This window comes from Callithrix jacchus, chromosome 1 (assembly GCF_049354715.1).
Source record: "Callithrix jacchus isolate 240 chromosome 1, calJac240_pri, whole genome shotgun sequence".
In the NCBI taxonomy this organism is placed as follows: Eukaryota; Metazoa; Chordata; class Mammalia; order Primates; family Cebidae; genus Callithrix; species Callithrix jacchus.
In genome coordinates this window covers 79,500,388-79,515,596 of record NC_133502.1, presented here as the reverse complement: position 1 = coordinate 79,515,596, position 15,209 = coordinate 79,500,388, and the positions used below count along the sequence as shown (strand labels likewise).

Here is a 15,209-nt window from a genome sequence, read left to right as displayed (position 1 = left end):
AGCTCACTGCAACCTCAACCTCCCGGGTTCAAGCGATTCTTGTGCCTCGCTCTCCTGAGTAGCTGGGGTTATAGGCATGCACCACCATGCCCAACTAATTTTTGTAATTTTAGTAGAAATGGGGTTTCGTCACGCTGTCCAGGCTGATCTCAAACTCCTGACCTCAAGTGACCTGTCTCAGCCTTGCAAAGTGCTGGGATTACATGCATGAGCCACTGTACCTGGCCTGCATGATTTGATTTTATGTAACTTCTTTTTAAGAGATGGGCTCTTGTCTGTTGCCCAGGCTGCAGTGCAGTGGCACAATCGTACCTCACTGCAGTCTCAAACGCCTGGGCTCAAGGGATCCTCTTGCCTCAGCTTCCTGAGTAGCTGAGACTCTATTTTTATTTAGTATAAAATAAAAAATATATAAAAAATATATAATATATAAAATATATTTTTATTTAGCATAAAATATTTTTATACTAAAATATATTTTTTATGTATTTTTACTTTATACTAAAAAAATACATTTTTATAGAGATGGGGTCTGGCTATATTGCCCAGTCTGGTCTCAAACTCCTGAGCTCAAGTGATCTCCCACTTCAGCCTTCCAAGTAGCTGAGATTACAGATGTCAGTCACTGCACCTGGCAAGAATTTTACAGTAACAAAATTGTAGAGATGGAGAACAAGTTGTGGTTTCCAAGGGTTAAGGTGGTGGCAGTGGGCAAATGGGGAGAGACAAAGAGGCAGCATAAGGATCCCTGTGATGGTAACCCGGCAATTCTGCATCTAAGCATGTGCTCCAAAAAATCTAAAGCAGGAACTCCAATGGATCTTTGTACACCCATAGCAGGATTATTCACAATAACCTGAAGGGGAAACAACCCAAGTGTCCATCAGTGGATGACTAGATGAACAAAACGTAGCACGTGCGTACATCATTGAACCTTAAAACAGAAGGAAATTCTGACACACCCCGCAGCAGAGATGACTCTGGAAGACAGGCTGGACAAGAAAGCTTCGGTATTTCATGATTCTGCTTACCCCAGGTCCCTAGAATAGTCAAATTTGTAGCAGCCGAAAGCAGTGATGAGCAGGGCCTGGGGACGGGAGAACGGGGAGCTGGTGACGAATGGGGACGGAGTTTCAGTTTGGGGTGATTAAAAACTCCAGAGATGGCTAGCGGTCATGGTCGCACAAAGATGTGAATGAACTTAATGCCACTGAACTGTGCATGGAAACATTGTTCAAATGGTAAATTTATGTTAGGGATACCTTACCACAATTAAAAACAAAGTATTACTAGAGGTAAATAGGGTCACACACACACAAAAGGCAAACGTCAAATTCTTCCTCTCACTCACTAGATTTTTCTTTCAGCTCCAAAGATGAGTCAGTTTTACCACACATTTAAGTAAAGTAATAACAGAAGGATAAATGGAAAACCGAAATCGTGCCGCGCAATGATTCGGAAAGTTAGAACTTTCAGCTTGTTTTTGCATTCTGTGCATTTCAACCTAAAGTCAGGATTCCTGTTGTATTGACTTCTCTGGCTTCACGGAACTCAGTCTGATGAGGCCACCGTGGTGTTCTGAATGCACATTGTTCTCCTCAGGACTCACGCCATTTGTCCCCCCTCAAATCACCTCTGTTCTCTTTCTCTTCTCCACCTGTCCAAATAGTACCATCCTGCAGATCCAGCTCAAATTCCACCTTCCCAAGACAGTACATCGGCGATTCCTCTCCCTCCTCTCACTAGTTTTACTGCTTATCCAGATCAGTGTTTCAGCACCTGCAATTTTTGGTTAGATTTAAAAGTGCAACTTTCATATTCCTCCAATTAGTGTGTAAGATCCTCGAGGCACAAAGGAAGTTGTCAATCTGTTCGTAGCCACCGAATAAGTCAGTACTGTGAGTTTCACAGTGGGTACTCGGTCAACTTCCGGAGCTGATTAAACAGAAGTTTTCATCCATTTCCCTACTCAATTCTGAAACATTTGAGAAAAAAATATAAATGAGAGAACTTCCTGAAGACCTAGTCTATGAAGGATGGAGGTACCTTAAAAATCCATATTTGTAAGAACTTTCTGAGTTTGTGCTTTATAAAATCACAGATGGCTAGAATTGTAGAGAACCTTAGTCATTATCAATTACAATGTCTATATCTCACAGAACAGGAAACAAATGCCCAGAAAGTCAGACACTGACCTAGAAAGATGGTAAAGGGTTGAGTCTAGAACGCATGTCTTCTTCAAAGTTCCCACTTCTTTTCACTGACCACAGCTGCCTGATGGAATAATTTTGTTTATGTATGGGATATATGGCATGTTGAAATGAGAAATGTCCATTATAATTTTCCACCTGCGATGAAGCACATTAAATTCTTGGTAATAATAACCTTGAGTGTTCAAATTAGTAGGTCTGTGGATATAAACCTGTTGTGCTGGCTGAGCTGAGACGCAGATGACCGTCTGTGGTGTGTAAATGAAGACCACCCAAAGAGAACAAGCAAAGGCTATTTATTTGGGGCTTGCCGTTGCTTGCATTTGGCAGAGACTCAAAGGCAGGCAGAGGAGTGGGAATCTTTATAGTGGAAACAAGCGAGGGCTTCAGGTGTGTCCTGGTAGGAGGCGGCTGGTCTGGGAAGCTGCAGGTGGGCTAATCAGATGTGGGGCATCTGATGGGATTGGTGCAGGAGCTTATTTGGCTTTCTCTGCTCCTAAGTTAGGGGTGGGGACAAAAACTAGGGAAGTTGTCAGTTATTAGTGAAGTCCTGACATTTCTGGGCTAGTTGTGCCAGAGGGTATTGTATGGTTTCTTGGCCCGATCGCCTGATGGTCGCTGCTTCCTGGGCTGGTTACTGTAGGTCATGGGCTGCTTCCTGGGCTGGTTACTGTAGGTCACGGGTTGGTTGTCTGGGCTGGTTGCTGTAGGTAATGGGCTGGTTGTCTGGGCTGGTTACTGTAGGTCATGGGCTGGTTGTCTGGGCTGGTTGCTGCAGATGGCAGGTCAGAGTTCTATTTTCATTTGGTCTGAGGATTGCCTGTTTGTGTATTCAGTCTTTCCGTGGTTCCGCTTAAGGAAATTGGCCACTTCTTGTTCTGTGAATGAGTGTCATCCTCCTTAACCTACTTTTTGTAAGTCACAAGGTCTAGACTGAATTGAAGGGGCACATTCAGGAGTCAAGTATGTTTTCATGCCTCCCTGTCTTCAGGGAGCAGAGCCTCTGCTGTATACGATGTCCCCACAGCCTTTTAAAAACCATTGCTGTTCTCATTTTAATCTCCTGCTAAAAAAAAAATGTGCACTACCTCTGGCCTGAGTCTAACCCTCTTGTCCACCCTTTGGTCCTCTGTGATCTGTGTTTGCCACAGTCACCCAATTTTCTCTTCCTCCTGCATGCTCAGGCTGGAATCCTGGCTTCCCCAGGCTGATTCTGACTCCTGTGCCCTTCCCCGCCATGGCTTCCCCCTTCCTGAAATTCCTCCGCCTCTTTTCTCCAAATCCTGCCTATCATTCAAACTCCAATCTGGAACCTGCATCCTGCAGGAACCATTCCCTCACAATTTCAGTGCATGTGGAAGTCTCCTTTTCCTGAACTCTCAGGGGCTGAACTTGTAATTCTCACTTGGGGTTTCCAAAGTCTGTCGTCAGAGATGCCCCTGGGGAAGCCTGTTGGAAGCGGAGAGTACTGGGTCCCACCCTTGGGGATGCTGATTTGTTAGGAGTATGTCCAAATCATATTTGGACTTGCAGGAGAGAGAGAAGAGTGATTTTGCTCAAAAGTAACCAACATGAACAAAGGCATGGAAGTGGGAGAGTGTGTATGCATGTGTGCCTGTGTGTTTACTGCATAGTAGGGAAAATTGTGAAAGACTATGAAATGGACCAAGAATGTAACTGGATTTCCCTCCTACACTAGAAGAAGCCACTTATATCTGTGAAACCACAGATGTACGTCTCTGTGTCTTTGGATTCTCCCTTGAACCAGTTTTAACATCTTCCTTGTTCTCACATTAATTAAATAAAAACATTTGGCACAAGTTCATTTTCTACTTCTAGAATCACAGTTACATCTTTTAAAAAATTCTCTTACACACACAGAATGCACGCATGTGCACACACACACCACACACACCATACACACACACACACCACACACACCATATACACACACACACACACACACACCACACACCATACACACGCATGTTTGTAAGCCCTGTGGGGCTCAGCCATCTCACCCTGAGAAACTGAATAGTTTCTCACAGTCGGTGAGAAAGACTGTGATCTGCTGAAAGGCCGGACCATGCAGCTTGAACTTTATTAGGTAGTTTTGTCTTTAAGATGGTCCTTCAAAGTGTTGGAATCACCATTTTGTAATTATTCATCCCTCTAAGACACTGAGCAAGAACGCAGAGGCAGCATTACTCTTGGCTTTTTCTGTACATCTCTGGGAACTTTCCTCTGCCATACAGGGTAGAGCTGGGTAGGTTTTTCCAGCTTTTCACAGCTGGTTCAGCCACAAACGTTGCCTCTGCTTGGCTGCTTTGAGGTTCCTCACAGAATGCCTTAACTCTTTTTTTTTTTTTTTTTTTTTTTTGAGACAGTGTCTCACTCTATCACCCAGGCTGGAGTGCAGTGGCACAATCATGGCTCACTGCAACCTCTGCCTCCCAGGTTCAAGTGATCCTCTCACCTTAGCCTCCTGAGTAGCTATTTTTTGTAGAGATGGGATTTTGCCATGTTGCCCAGGCTGGTCTCGAACTCCTGGGCTCAAGTGATCTCTGCCTGCCTTGGCCCCCCAAAGCTCTGGTATTACAGGCAGGAGCCACTGTGCCGGCCTGTCTTGGCTTTTTCATCTGTATGGGGCGAGAGAGAGAGAGAGAGAGAGAGAGAGAGAGAGAGAGAGAGAGAGAGAGAGAAAGAAAGAGAGAAAGAGAAAGACAGTTGGCCTCTGGAGCCCACAGGCCTGCACCTCCCCTGCTGCTGTCATACCCTCTACTATGTTCGAGTGGGAGAGGGCACCAGAGCCACTGAGCCATCCTGAGGCCAGCAGCACACTTGCCCAGACAGGTATACATCAAAGAGGCCCACCGCTCCCGGCTCCCGGCTCCTGGCCATTTCATTCTGGTTTTGGTCCTTGTTTTAAAACCATGAAGCAAAGGGTCCAGGTGCTTCCTATGACTTTTGCAAACCAATGACATAGGCTCTCTCCTTGACTCCACTTTAGTTAGGCTCCCTCATTCCTTTTCTCAATGAGACCTCATCCTTGAGTCCTGCCTGCCACCTACCATGCCCAGTTGTTGCAACGATCTCACTGTCAGTTTGGTGAGAATTCCACCACCCTCCATACCTGATCATCTTTAAAGGAATTTGATAACTGCTCAAATTCCTTATCACCTACCTTTGGCATCTGATCACCCTGGCCTGGCTTCAGCCAGAATCCTATTAAGTAAGCATAGCAACGATTCTCTTAGTACTTTTCCATCCACTGACCGCTCATCTGCTCATCAGCTGTAAATCCCCGGCTCTCTTCCTTGCCTTCGGAGTTGAGTCCCATCTCTTTCTCCATTTGATAGTCTTGACACCTATGGAAATCATCCCGAGTCAAGTCTTTCTTATATTTTACCAAGTGTGAGAATAATTTTTTAACACCACCAGGGTCTGAGCTCAAAGAGTTGACTTGCCCAGGTCATTCCGACTACTACTGAAAGCCTACTTGAGCTGACTGGGGCCACATCCTGCTTTCTGAGACCCACCCAAACCAAATCACGGTCACTTGGTCTTCCAAGGCATCCTGCAGTGCATTGTTAAGGAGATACCTCTAGTCTGCCCTCCTGGAAGAGAGTCACCCATTCCCCTTCTGCCTGGAAAACCTCTTAGTGGGCAGACCGTTGTTTCATTTGCTGGGATGTCCTGAACTTAAAGGTCAAGGGAGAGAGATTTTGACCACCAGGCAGCCTGACCCCACACGCTGTCTTCCATCCCAGACCCCACGCGCCGTCTTCCAACTCAGACCCCACGCGCCGTCTTCCATCCCAGACCCCACGGGCCGTCTTCCAACCCACACCCAGGCGCCGTCTTCCATCCCAGAACCCACGTGCCGTCTTCCATCCCAGACCCCAGGCGCCGTCTGCCATCCCAGAACCCACGCGCCGTCTTCCACCCCAGAACCCACGCGCCGTCTTCCATCCCAGACCGCACGTGCCACCTTCTAACCCAGACTCCACGTGCCATCTTCCTACCCAGACCCCACATCATCTTCCTGCCCAGACCCCACACACACCCACTTCTCTGTGTGTAGAAGGGATCTGATGACTTTGTAACCTACCTGACAGGACTCCTTCAGGAGGTGTCCCATTCTTTAGAGAGAGAGGATTCTATGTGTTTGGGACATTTCCCCCTCTTAATTTGCGCAGCCTCACAGAACCCAAACAGAAGTTAACCCCCAAGATGTGCAAGGACAAAAGGGTCGAGGAAATAGGCCTGAGTGGCTGAAACAACAAACCCTTTTCCTAAAAGGCAAAGAATGATTTTCTATGTTAGAAAGAATTTACAACCTCGGCTGCTTTCCTTTCTTATTTCTTTTTTCCAGCTTCCTGCTCCCCCCCACCCTCCGCAATAAAGGAGACCCATTTGTCCAGGACGCCCTTCTTTTTGATGAGAGTCTGTCTCTGGGAAAGGAATTGGGCTTCAAGGAATACATAAAATTAAGTAGTAAAAAACAAAACAACACACAACGCAATGCCACCCACTGCTGACGGGCAGGACCTTCTGGGGCTGGGTCCATCTGCATTGTGATGAGAGCAGTTTGTGAGTGATGTCAGCCTAATTAGGCAGGCTAATGTCTGGTTTCCTGGAGCGGGCTTTTGTGAAGTAATTGGCTGCCTTGGGGTCAAAATGCAGTAATTATAGGTCTTAAAAAAAAAAAAACAACTATATGAGATAAACAGCCTTTGAATTCTTCAAGCAAGTAAGCCAATCACACCAAGAGACTTCTCTTTGTGCCCAGAACTGCAGTGGGTATTTTGACAGGTGATTTCAATACCATGTAGCTATTTATTTATTCTGGGTTTGGGACATAAACACAAACATCTTGGCCTACAATCCTACACGTTCACCAAATGTGGGGATTGCATGGTAGAGGGTCTGCTTCAAGTGCTGAAACTGGAGAATAAGGTCACCGTGTTCTGAGCTAAAGCAGAAATTCCACCACAATTTTAAAGCTGACAGGAGAGTTATCCATGTAAACCAGCTCCCTTACTTCCAGTTGTTTACTTATTTTCTTTGTAAAAAATCAACAACAGAAGATTCTGGAAGGCTACGAAAAACTAATGAAGTTTGGAAATGTCATTTCCGTCTCGGGAGGCGTGGAGACTGGATCAAAGCCAGCAGGAGCCTACTTGAGGTGAGGGTGGCTGACCCCACCGTTGAGGAGACCTGGAGATAGAAGTGGGGAAATGTTTTATGATGAAATAAGCCCCATTTCCGGGATTTCGTTGCCTTCTGGGGTCCCAGTCCCTCCCACTCCATCACAAGCTGGCTAACCCTGGAAACCCCACACTCAACCCCAAACCGTGTGTGCCGAGCAGACCTTCTGCATCGTAATCTGCATTTTAGCACAATCCCCAGGGATTCCTATGCTTATTCACGTAAGCTACTTTGTGATGAGGTTTGTTCCTGATACCAGTGGCTCATTTTGAGCAAGTACATTGACAAGGCAGTAGTATGGGGGCAAAAGGTAAGCACGAGGGTGACAGCCTGCTCCATTTTGATCTTTTAGAAGAGCGATTTGCAGATACTTATATCCCACTTTTCTTTTTTCTTTCTTTCTTTTTTTTTTTTTGAGACAGAGTCTCGCTCTGTCGCCAGGCGCCAGGCTGGAGGGCAGTGGCGTGATCTCAGCTCACTGCAACCTCTGCCTCCTGGCTGGGTTCAGGCAATTCTCTTGCCTCAGCCACCCCAGTAGCTGGGACTACAGGCACATGCCACCACGCTCAGCTAATTTTTGTATTTTTAGTAGAGACAGGGTTTCACCATGTTTGGCCAGTATGGTCTCTATCTCTTAACCTCATGATCCGCCCCCCTCAGCCTCCCAAAGTACTGGGATTACAGGTGTGAGCCACCATGCCCGGCCAGCCCACTTTTCTTAATGGTGAAACTTCTGTTAGTTGTTTGTGGGAATTTGAGCACACCCTCCTCTCTCTCACTGCTCCACCCAGGACACCTGACACCTAAGCCTGAAGGGTGCAGGTTGGATCCATCTCTGTCTCTATAGATGTAGCCTGACATTATAGATCAATCACCATGCATCAATTGCCATCACCCCTCCTTAAACAGATTAAAAAACAAATAGACGTCTCTTAGCACCAAGCATGATTTGGAAGGCTGGTAATTAACAGCTCAACTTGGGTCTGCGTCTCGGTATTACCACAACCTTAATTATTTACGTACTATGCTAGATAGGGCTCCCTTACTACCTAACTTAATCCCGATACACCCACTATGTCTCTAAGAGGACAAGACCTACCCCAGCTTTCATGGAGCTTCCTATTTCATGGAGAAGACAGAAAATAAACAATTCATTGCAAGTCGGATGGGTTTTACAGAAGGTTGCAATGGGAGCCTATCAGAGGGGGATCAAAGGCTTCCCAAGTAAGTCATGTTTAAGTTGGAACTGAGAATTCCTGGGGTGGGGTTTTCATGGTGAAGCTGGAGCCAGATCAAGGTGAGCTTTGGTGACCCAGGAGGATGATGTTGGATTATATTTGATGGGCAATGGAAAGCCATTAAACTAAGTGAGAGAGTTATTCAATCCAATGAGAAACAGCAGGAGGGCTGTGGTTTCGAGAATGGTTGGCTTGGAGGTAGCCAGGGAGGATAGGGTGGGATGATGATGACTTGGGCTGGAGTGTGGACCACCGTGGTGGGAGCCATGGTCTGTTGAAGAACTGTTTAGATGTGGGATCAGTGACACTTGATTTACTTGGGTAGCAATGGAAAGGGAGATTTTGACTCCAAGATATGAAACATAAGTAGTAATCTTCAGTGTAGACTCATCAACTTAATGAAACATAACCGAGTACTACCAGTCACGCTGTAGAAAACCGGATTTCTCCAGATTTTACCACCCCCACTACAGGCTAGGCACTCTGCAAAGTGGCTTATCAGCCTCTGATCCTTAATCTTTATGACAACTCTGTGAGGCTATTACTGTTAGGATTCCCATTTCACAGGCAAGGAAGGCGAGGCTTAGGAGAGCCAGGAGGAGCTATGTTAAAGCTCAGGTCTATTTGAGGATGGTCCTTGTGTGTCTGTTTCCCAAACTTACCTGATGACAAGACTCACGTGCCACACTTGGTAAGTGTCCACACTGCCTGGTCCCCTCAGGCACCTGCTGATTTGATGAGTCAGGGCCCCAGAATCTGTGTTTCTGTAGACCTTGTCACCAGGCCACTTTGGGAAGCACTGACCCATGCTGCCAGGACTTGGCCACAGAAGGGGCTGGGGCCAGCACCACCCCATTCTAACCAGTCCTGGTAAGCTATTTGTTTCTGCACTGCAATTTTCCTCATTTATTTTCACCTTACCCCTCACTCTGACTAGTTTTTACACACAGAACTTATTGCAACCTGAAGTTTTTCTGTATTCTTTTTGGTTTTTCAGCCCCTCCAGAATGTAAGCCCCAAGAGGGCAGTGATCAGACCAGCTCCTGAAACAGGGCAGGACCAGAGCCCTCATCCAAGCCCTTAGTCTCTTCCTGGAGGTCCTCCGGAGCCTTCCTGTTCCCATTTTTGCTCCTCCGACACCCACTTTCCATTTCTGGCATGAAATGTAAATCTCAGCCCCTATATAGTCCTTAGAGTCAGACCAGCTTGCTTGGCCCATGCCTGCCCGCCCCTCCTTCCCAACATTGTCCCTTGGCTCCAGGCAGCCACACAGGCCTCCAGGGTGTTTTCCAGTCCCTCCAAGAGATCTTCAGCTCTCCAGGGCACTTTTTCTGGAAGCTTAATAACAGCATATTTTTCTGGAGGGGTGGGGTGATGAGGTTGAAGACCACACTCTCCCGTGACCACCCTTCTGCCCACTGTTTTTCCTAGGCCTCCACTGAGTCCTTCAATAGAGAACTGCTCGCTTAGAAGAGGCTTGGGAAGGATATGCATGGTGGCGGTGCTGCCAACCTGGCATGGAAGGTACAAGAGGCGTCCTGAGCAGGAGGTAAGGAGGGCCGCTGAGCCATTTCCAAGGGGAACGGCTGGCCTCGCTGGTCAGGGAGAGTGGAGACTGCAAGACTGCAGGGAGGTCCCCTCCATGAGAACTCTGTGGCGGCTCCCTGGGTGGGCCAGGCAGGCACAGCCTCGCTGTGTTCCGTGCAGTTGAAAGAAAGCTGCGGGGCGGAGGGGGCCTGGCTGCTGGGGCCTCCACCGTGGGCTGCGCCACACATGGCTAAACTACACAGACTATTAGCAATCAAGGAAGGACCTCCCTGCGAGGGAAAATGACACAGGGGTTACTTCTCTGTAAACATCCCCGGAACAGGCACCGGTTCCTTTTAAGGGCTGTCTTTACTTCCTTTGAGAAGTTGCAAATGCACCCATGGAGGGCTTTGGCGCTCAGTCACACGTGGGGGAGGAGGGACTTCTGTACACATAGTCACTCCCAGACGGAGAAAGCCCCGCATGCCATGAGGATTTGCCAGTGGTCTGCACCCTGAAATGGATTCTGCTGATGCATAGAACCAATAGCCTTGCAACAGAAAACAGGGCTGCCTGCAGGGAAATGCACTACCTGACAGCTGGGCACAAACATTCCTTTCAGTTGCATCCTCCCAGCACCTTTGTTTTACAGGCTGCTTTTAAGAGAAGAAAATGTAGTATTTGCTCCTTGCTTGTGTAAGAACATACTGAAATCACATGGGTCATCTGTCAGGCCCTCCTGACAAAAGAAGGGACAGAGACTTATCAGGTGTTTGGAACCTCAAATTGTACCCACGGATGTGAAGCCATAGCCTTCTGAGTCTTTTCAATGAGTGGTTGCAAGTTGTCTCTCTTCTTAGGAAGCTTAATAACAGCATATTTTTTAAGAGACAGGGTCTCAGCTGTCACCCAGGCTGGAGGACAGTGGCATGATCGTAGCTCACCTCAGCCCCCAACTCCTGGGCTCGAGAAATCCTCCCACCTCAGCCTCCCAAGCAGCTAGGACAACGGGCACATGCCACCACCTTTGGCTACTTGTTTTAATTTTTATTTTAGTAGAAATAGGGTCTTACTCTATTGTCCAGGTTGGTCTCAAACTCCTGGCCTCAGGTGATCATCCTACTTTGGCCTCACAGCTTTTTTGGGGGAAAAAGATCTGTAGGTTGTATTGATGGCTATTGAACTTGGGAGTGACAGAAGGCCCTACCCTTGCCTAAATGACAAAGGAACTTTCTGGACTTCTGTAGCTGGGCATTTTGGAGGTGGCTCAGGGACTCTAGTGGTAACCGTGGAAGCTAAAATGTATTGAGCATGGCACACAGATCATACAAGCCCTCACATCTGACTCTCACCACCTCATGACACAGGTCCTATCCTCAGCCTATTTTGCAGATGAAGAAGTTGAGAAGCAGGAGTCACAGCTAGAGAGTGGCAGAGCGCAGCTTAGTCCCTCAGCCCTGCTCCGACGCAGTTCTGAGATCTGCACCCTCTGAACTTATCCCATTCGCTCCTACTGCACACGGGCACTTTCCCACAGGGAGAAAAGCAGTGGCTGGAAGCCCCCACTGGACAGTCTCCTTGCCCAGAGACTCCAGGCCAAGGGCAGTCTCCCCAGTTTACTCTGTAGAGCGGGTCCTCACAGGGCCCCATGGGAAATAGAAATGCGTCCGGGCACTGTGACAAGTGGAGGCTCTATGGCTCAGACAGCACTCCAGAGACGCAGTCCACTGTTGTCAGCACCTCCAATTCTCTAGAAAAGCCAGAAAGCCGGATTTTTTAAAATGAAAGTTTCTGCTTCAGAAAACACTATGTAGACCTAACAAAATACATCTTGGAGTCCCCAGTATCAAGTCCTTATTTCCAGAAGAGCCCTGGAGAGTTCAGCTTTAGCTGCTTACCCACCCCTGAAGTAGACCCAGGCCTGGGGTGTTCTGACCCGTCAGGGACCCGGATCTGCTCCCTGGTATGACCATGACTGACAGACCCCCCAAGCCACCTGGTGTGTGGAAGGAAAGTTCCCAAAGAAAAAGCCACAGGGTAAACTCTGGGCCTTCTCTAGAGCCGAATGTATGAATTCATAGTCCCACAGGCCAAATCATCAGAGGAAAAATACTCCATTCAAAAGCTGAAGTTGCTGATTTTTTTGAACAGCATTAGAGCAGAGATGAACACACTGCACCGCTGTGAGCAGTGGCAACTCTTCTCCAGCCTCCTCCAAGGAATGTGGCTTGGTCAGAAAGTAGGGGACCCTCTGAAGTTGAATTAAAAGTGTGGTTCTCATTTTCTATTCCCATTTCAGCCTGTCGACGAAATAAATACAAAGGAACCAGATCCCCCCACTTTGTGACATTTGCTAATTATAGCAGAGACTTTGCTTGCAATGCATTCCCACCTGGGCTGGGGTCTAGACTAGGATTAGCAATTTTCTGGGCCTTCCTAATCCATCCGCTGCTAGCCCATCTGGAAGAAAATGTGGCGTGTGTACACTTGACTTGTGGATCTCAGGTTGGTAATTGTGTAGTTCTCCAGGCATAAATCTTATGACCATTCTCTCATGCTTTTTAGAAACCATCATTTCAAGGGAGGACTTCATGTTGAGGTGTGCCCTGTGTGATGCCATGAGTTGAGTGCCAGCAGGGGGCCCTTCTGACCTCAGTGCTCATCCCCTCCACCCCCTGCACTTGTCACAGAACCAGAGATTACGCTAGTACTTGCTTTCCTCAAGTTGATGGCATTGTGCGCCTATGTTAGCTTAATTGGGTTCCACAGACCAGGGATGACGCTGTGTTCTTACCTATAACATGACCTGCTACAGACTCAGTCTGACCTGTTTCATGGACTACACATGTCCCCTTCTTTTATAACCAATTTAATAATGGGTATTTTTGGCCCATTTTTCTCAGAGGAAGAAACTAAGTTTTCAGGGCTTGAAGTGAAGTTCTGTGTGTGTGTATACACACATATGCAATTTAACTACAAGCTATATACTCCGAATACACTGTAAACTCCTAATAAGGGACTATCAGGATGTTTTTGGCTACAGCTAACAGAAACCCCCAACTTCAAATGACAAGAAAACTTACTGAATATAAGTTTAAGTCCAGAAGTTGGATGGCTCTGAGGCTGGTTAATTTCACAACTCAAATGACACCCTTGGGAACCCAGGTTCATTATTTCTGTTTGCCATCCTTGGCATAGCTGCATCCCACATCACCCACAGTTAGGGAGGTGGCCCAAGTGTGTCGTTGGGTGCCCATTCCCTATTTCACACTTGATGTTCAACATTCTGCACCTCAGCTTTGTTGAATTTCGGTACAGTAACATCAGTAATACCCATTTTCTTCCAATTAACATGGAAGTTGAGAAGAGTTCTTAGCTTATGTTTTAGAGAGGATGCGTGTATTAGCAGGGCTGTGAACCAGTAGGAATTTTCTCCATTGCAAGTGACTCAAGGTGTATGTCCTCATTTCTGGCTTCCACGCTCTGTATTGACAGAGAGCTTGGATTTGGAAGTCTGGTTCCACCAGTTACTAGCTGTGACTTTGTGCCTCAGTTTGTGCATCTGTTTGATGCCTCTATTTTAAGGATTAAATAAATTAATACAGGGGAAATCCTTAGTTCAGGGCCTGTCCTGTCCTAAATTATTAATGTTATTCTCGAAGCTTCCTGCTGCTGCAGGGGACGTGGAGAAGACTGCTCTGACATGACATCTGTACAGCTGGTGTTCCAAAGGAAAATAGAGGGATACCCTCCACCAAAGCTGAGGAGGGCTCCATGGGCCTGGCTGTGTGTTGCACTCTGTAGCCACCGCTGGGCCTGTGGCAAGGCCTGTGAGGAATGCGCTGAACAGATAATACTCTAGATGAGCCATGATCATTTGGTTTCTTTTTGAATCCAGAGGAGTTGTGATTTTGATTGGATATGTTGAACATATTATATATGTTAGCTGCCATGGTTCTAACAAATATTTGGGTCATAATGTAATCCTTTATTCTCAGCTCTAGAGTGCAATCACATGTCTAACAATTCTCTCTGTGTTTGATAGAATTTATTGCTGAAAATGAAATTCTGGAGGGGCAAATAACACCTTCAGAGACGAACTCAGCTTTAATAGACATTAAAAAAAAACTCTTGTATTTTTTTGTTATATAAGCATGACACATGAATAAAATGATGTGCAGATCCAAAATAATGCAGGCAGCAAAAGTGTGTCTCACTAGGGTAATGTTAATAATGTGCGTTGCTTAGAAGGCACACGAAGTACTTAAATCCAAATGACCACCTTAGACTGTCCTGTGTCCTCTCCCACAATGCTGTGGGCTCCTCCCAGCACTGAGCTTCTCCCACAATGCCGTCAGCTCCTCCCCAGCCTTGAGCTCACCACAGGGCTTTGCCTGCACCACCAGATTCTAGGATCTTCAGGTGGAAAGAGAGAACTTTTTCACCATTCTCTCCTCAGGCCCCTCTGCAGTGACAGGAGCACAGTAAGTGCTCTATACCTGTTTTTTAAATAAAACTGATACTGTATGTCAAAATGTATTTTTCTTTATAATTTATTTACTCTCAATTTGCAAATGAAAATTGTATATATTTATCATATACGACCTGTTTTAAAGTGTGTACACTGTAGAATGACTAAATTGGAGTAATAAACATGCATTACCTCACATACTTATCTCTTTTTTTGCAGTGAGAACAATTAGAATATATTCTGTTAGTTATTTTCAGGAGTGCAATACATTGTTATTAAATGGGGTCACCTTGTTGTACAATAGATCTCTTGAACTTATTCCACCTATCTAACCAACATTTTGTGTCCTTTAGCAAGCAAACATTTTCCCAGCATCCCTCCCGCACCAGTCCCTGGTGCCCACCATTCTACTCTCTGCTCCTCTGAGTTTGACTTTTTAAGATTCCACATGAGTGAGATCTTGAGGTATTTGTCTTTTGTGCTTGGCTTACTTCAGTTAACATAATGTCCTCCATGTTCACAGTTAACATAATGACCTACAGGTTTACCCAT

General features: G+C 46.5%; 2 long non-coding RNA genes across 2 annotated transcripts; one reads left to right on the top strand and one right to left on the bottom strand.

The window, feature by feature from the left end:
• Positions 1-3,233: 3,233 nt before the first annotated feature.
• Positions 3,234-6,751, bottom strand: LOC118151578 (uncharacterized). Its single transcript, XR_004739969.3, has 3 exons — positions 6,322-6,751; positions 5,395-5,578; positions 3,234-4,849 (listed from the first exon to the last, which is right to left on the bottom strand). It is a non-coding gene; the product is annotated as an uncharacterized LOC118151578 (long non-coding RNA).
• A 110-nt stretch (positions 6,752-6,861) lies between these two features.
• LOC118151577 (uncharacterized) lies at positions 6,862-14,254 on the top strand. The gene is made up of 3 exons (XR_013526117.1): positions 6,862-7,025; positions 7,298-7,398; positions 10,091-14,254. It is a non-coding gene; the product is annotated as an uncharacterized LOC118151577 (long non-coding RNA).
• Positions 14,255-15,209: the final 955 nt, after the last annotated feature.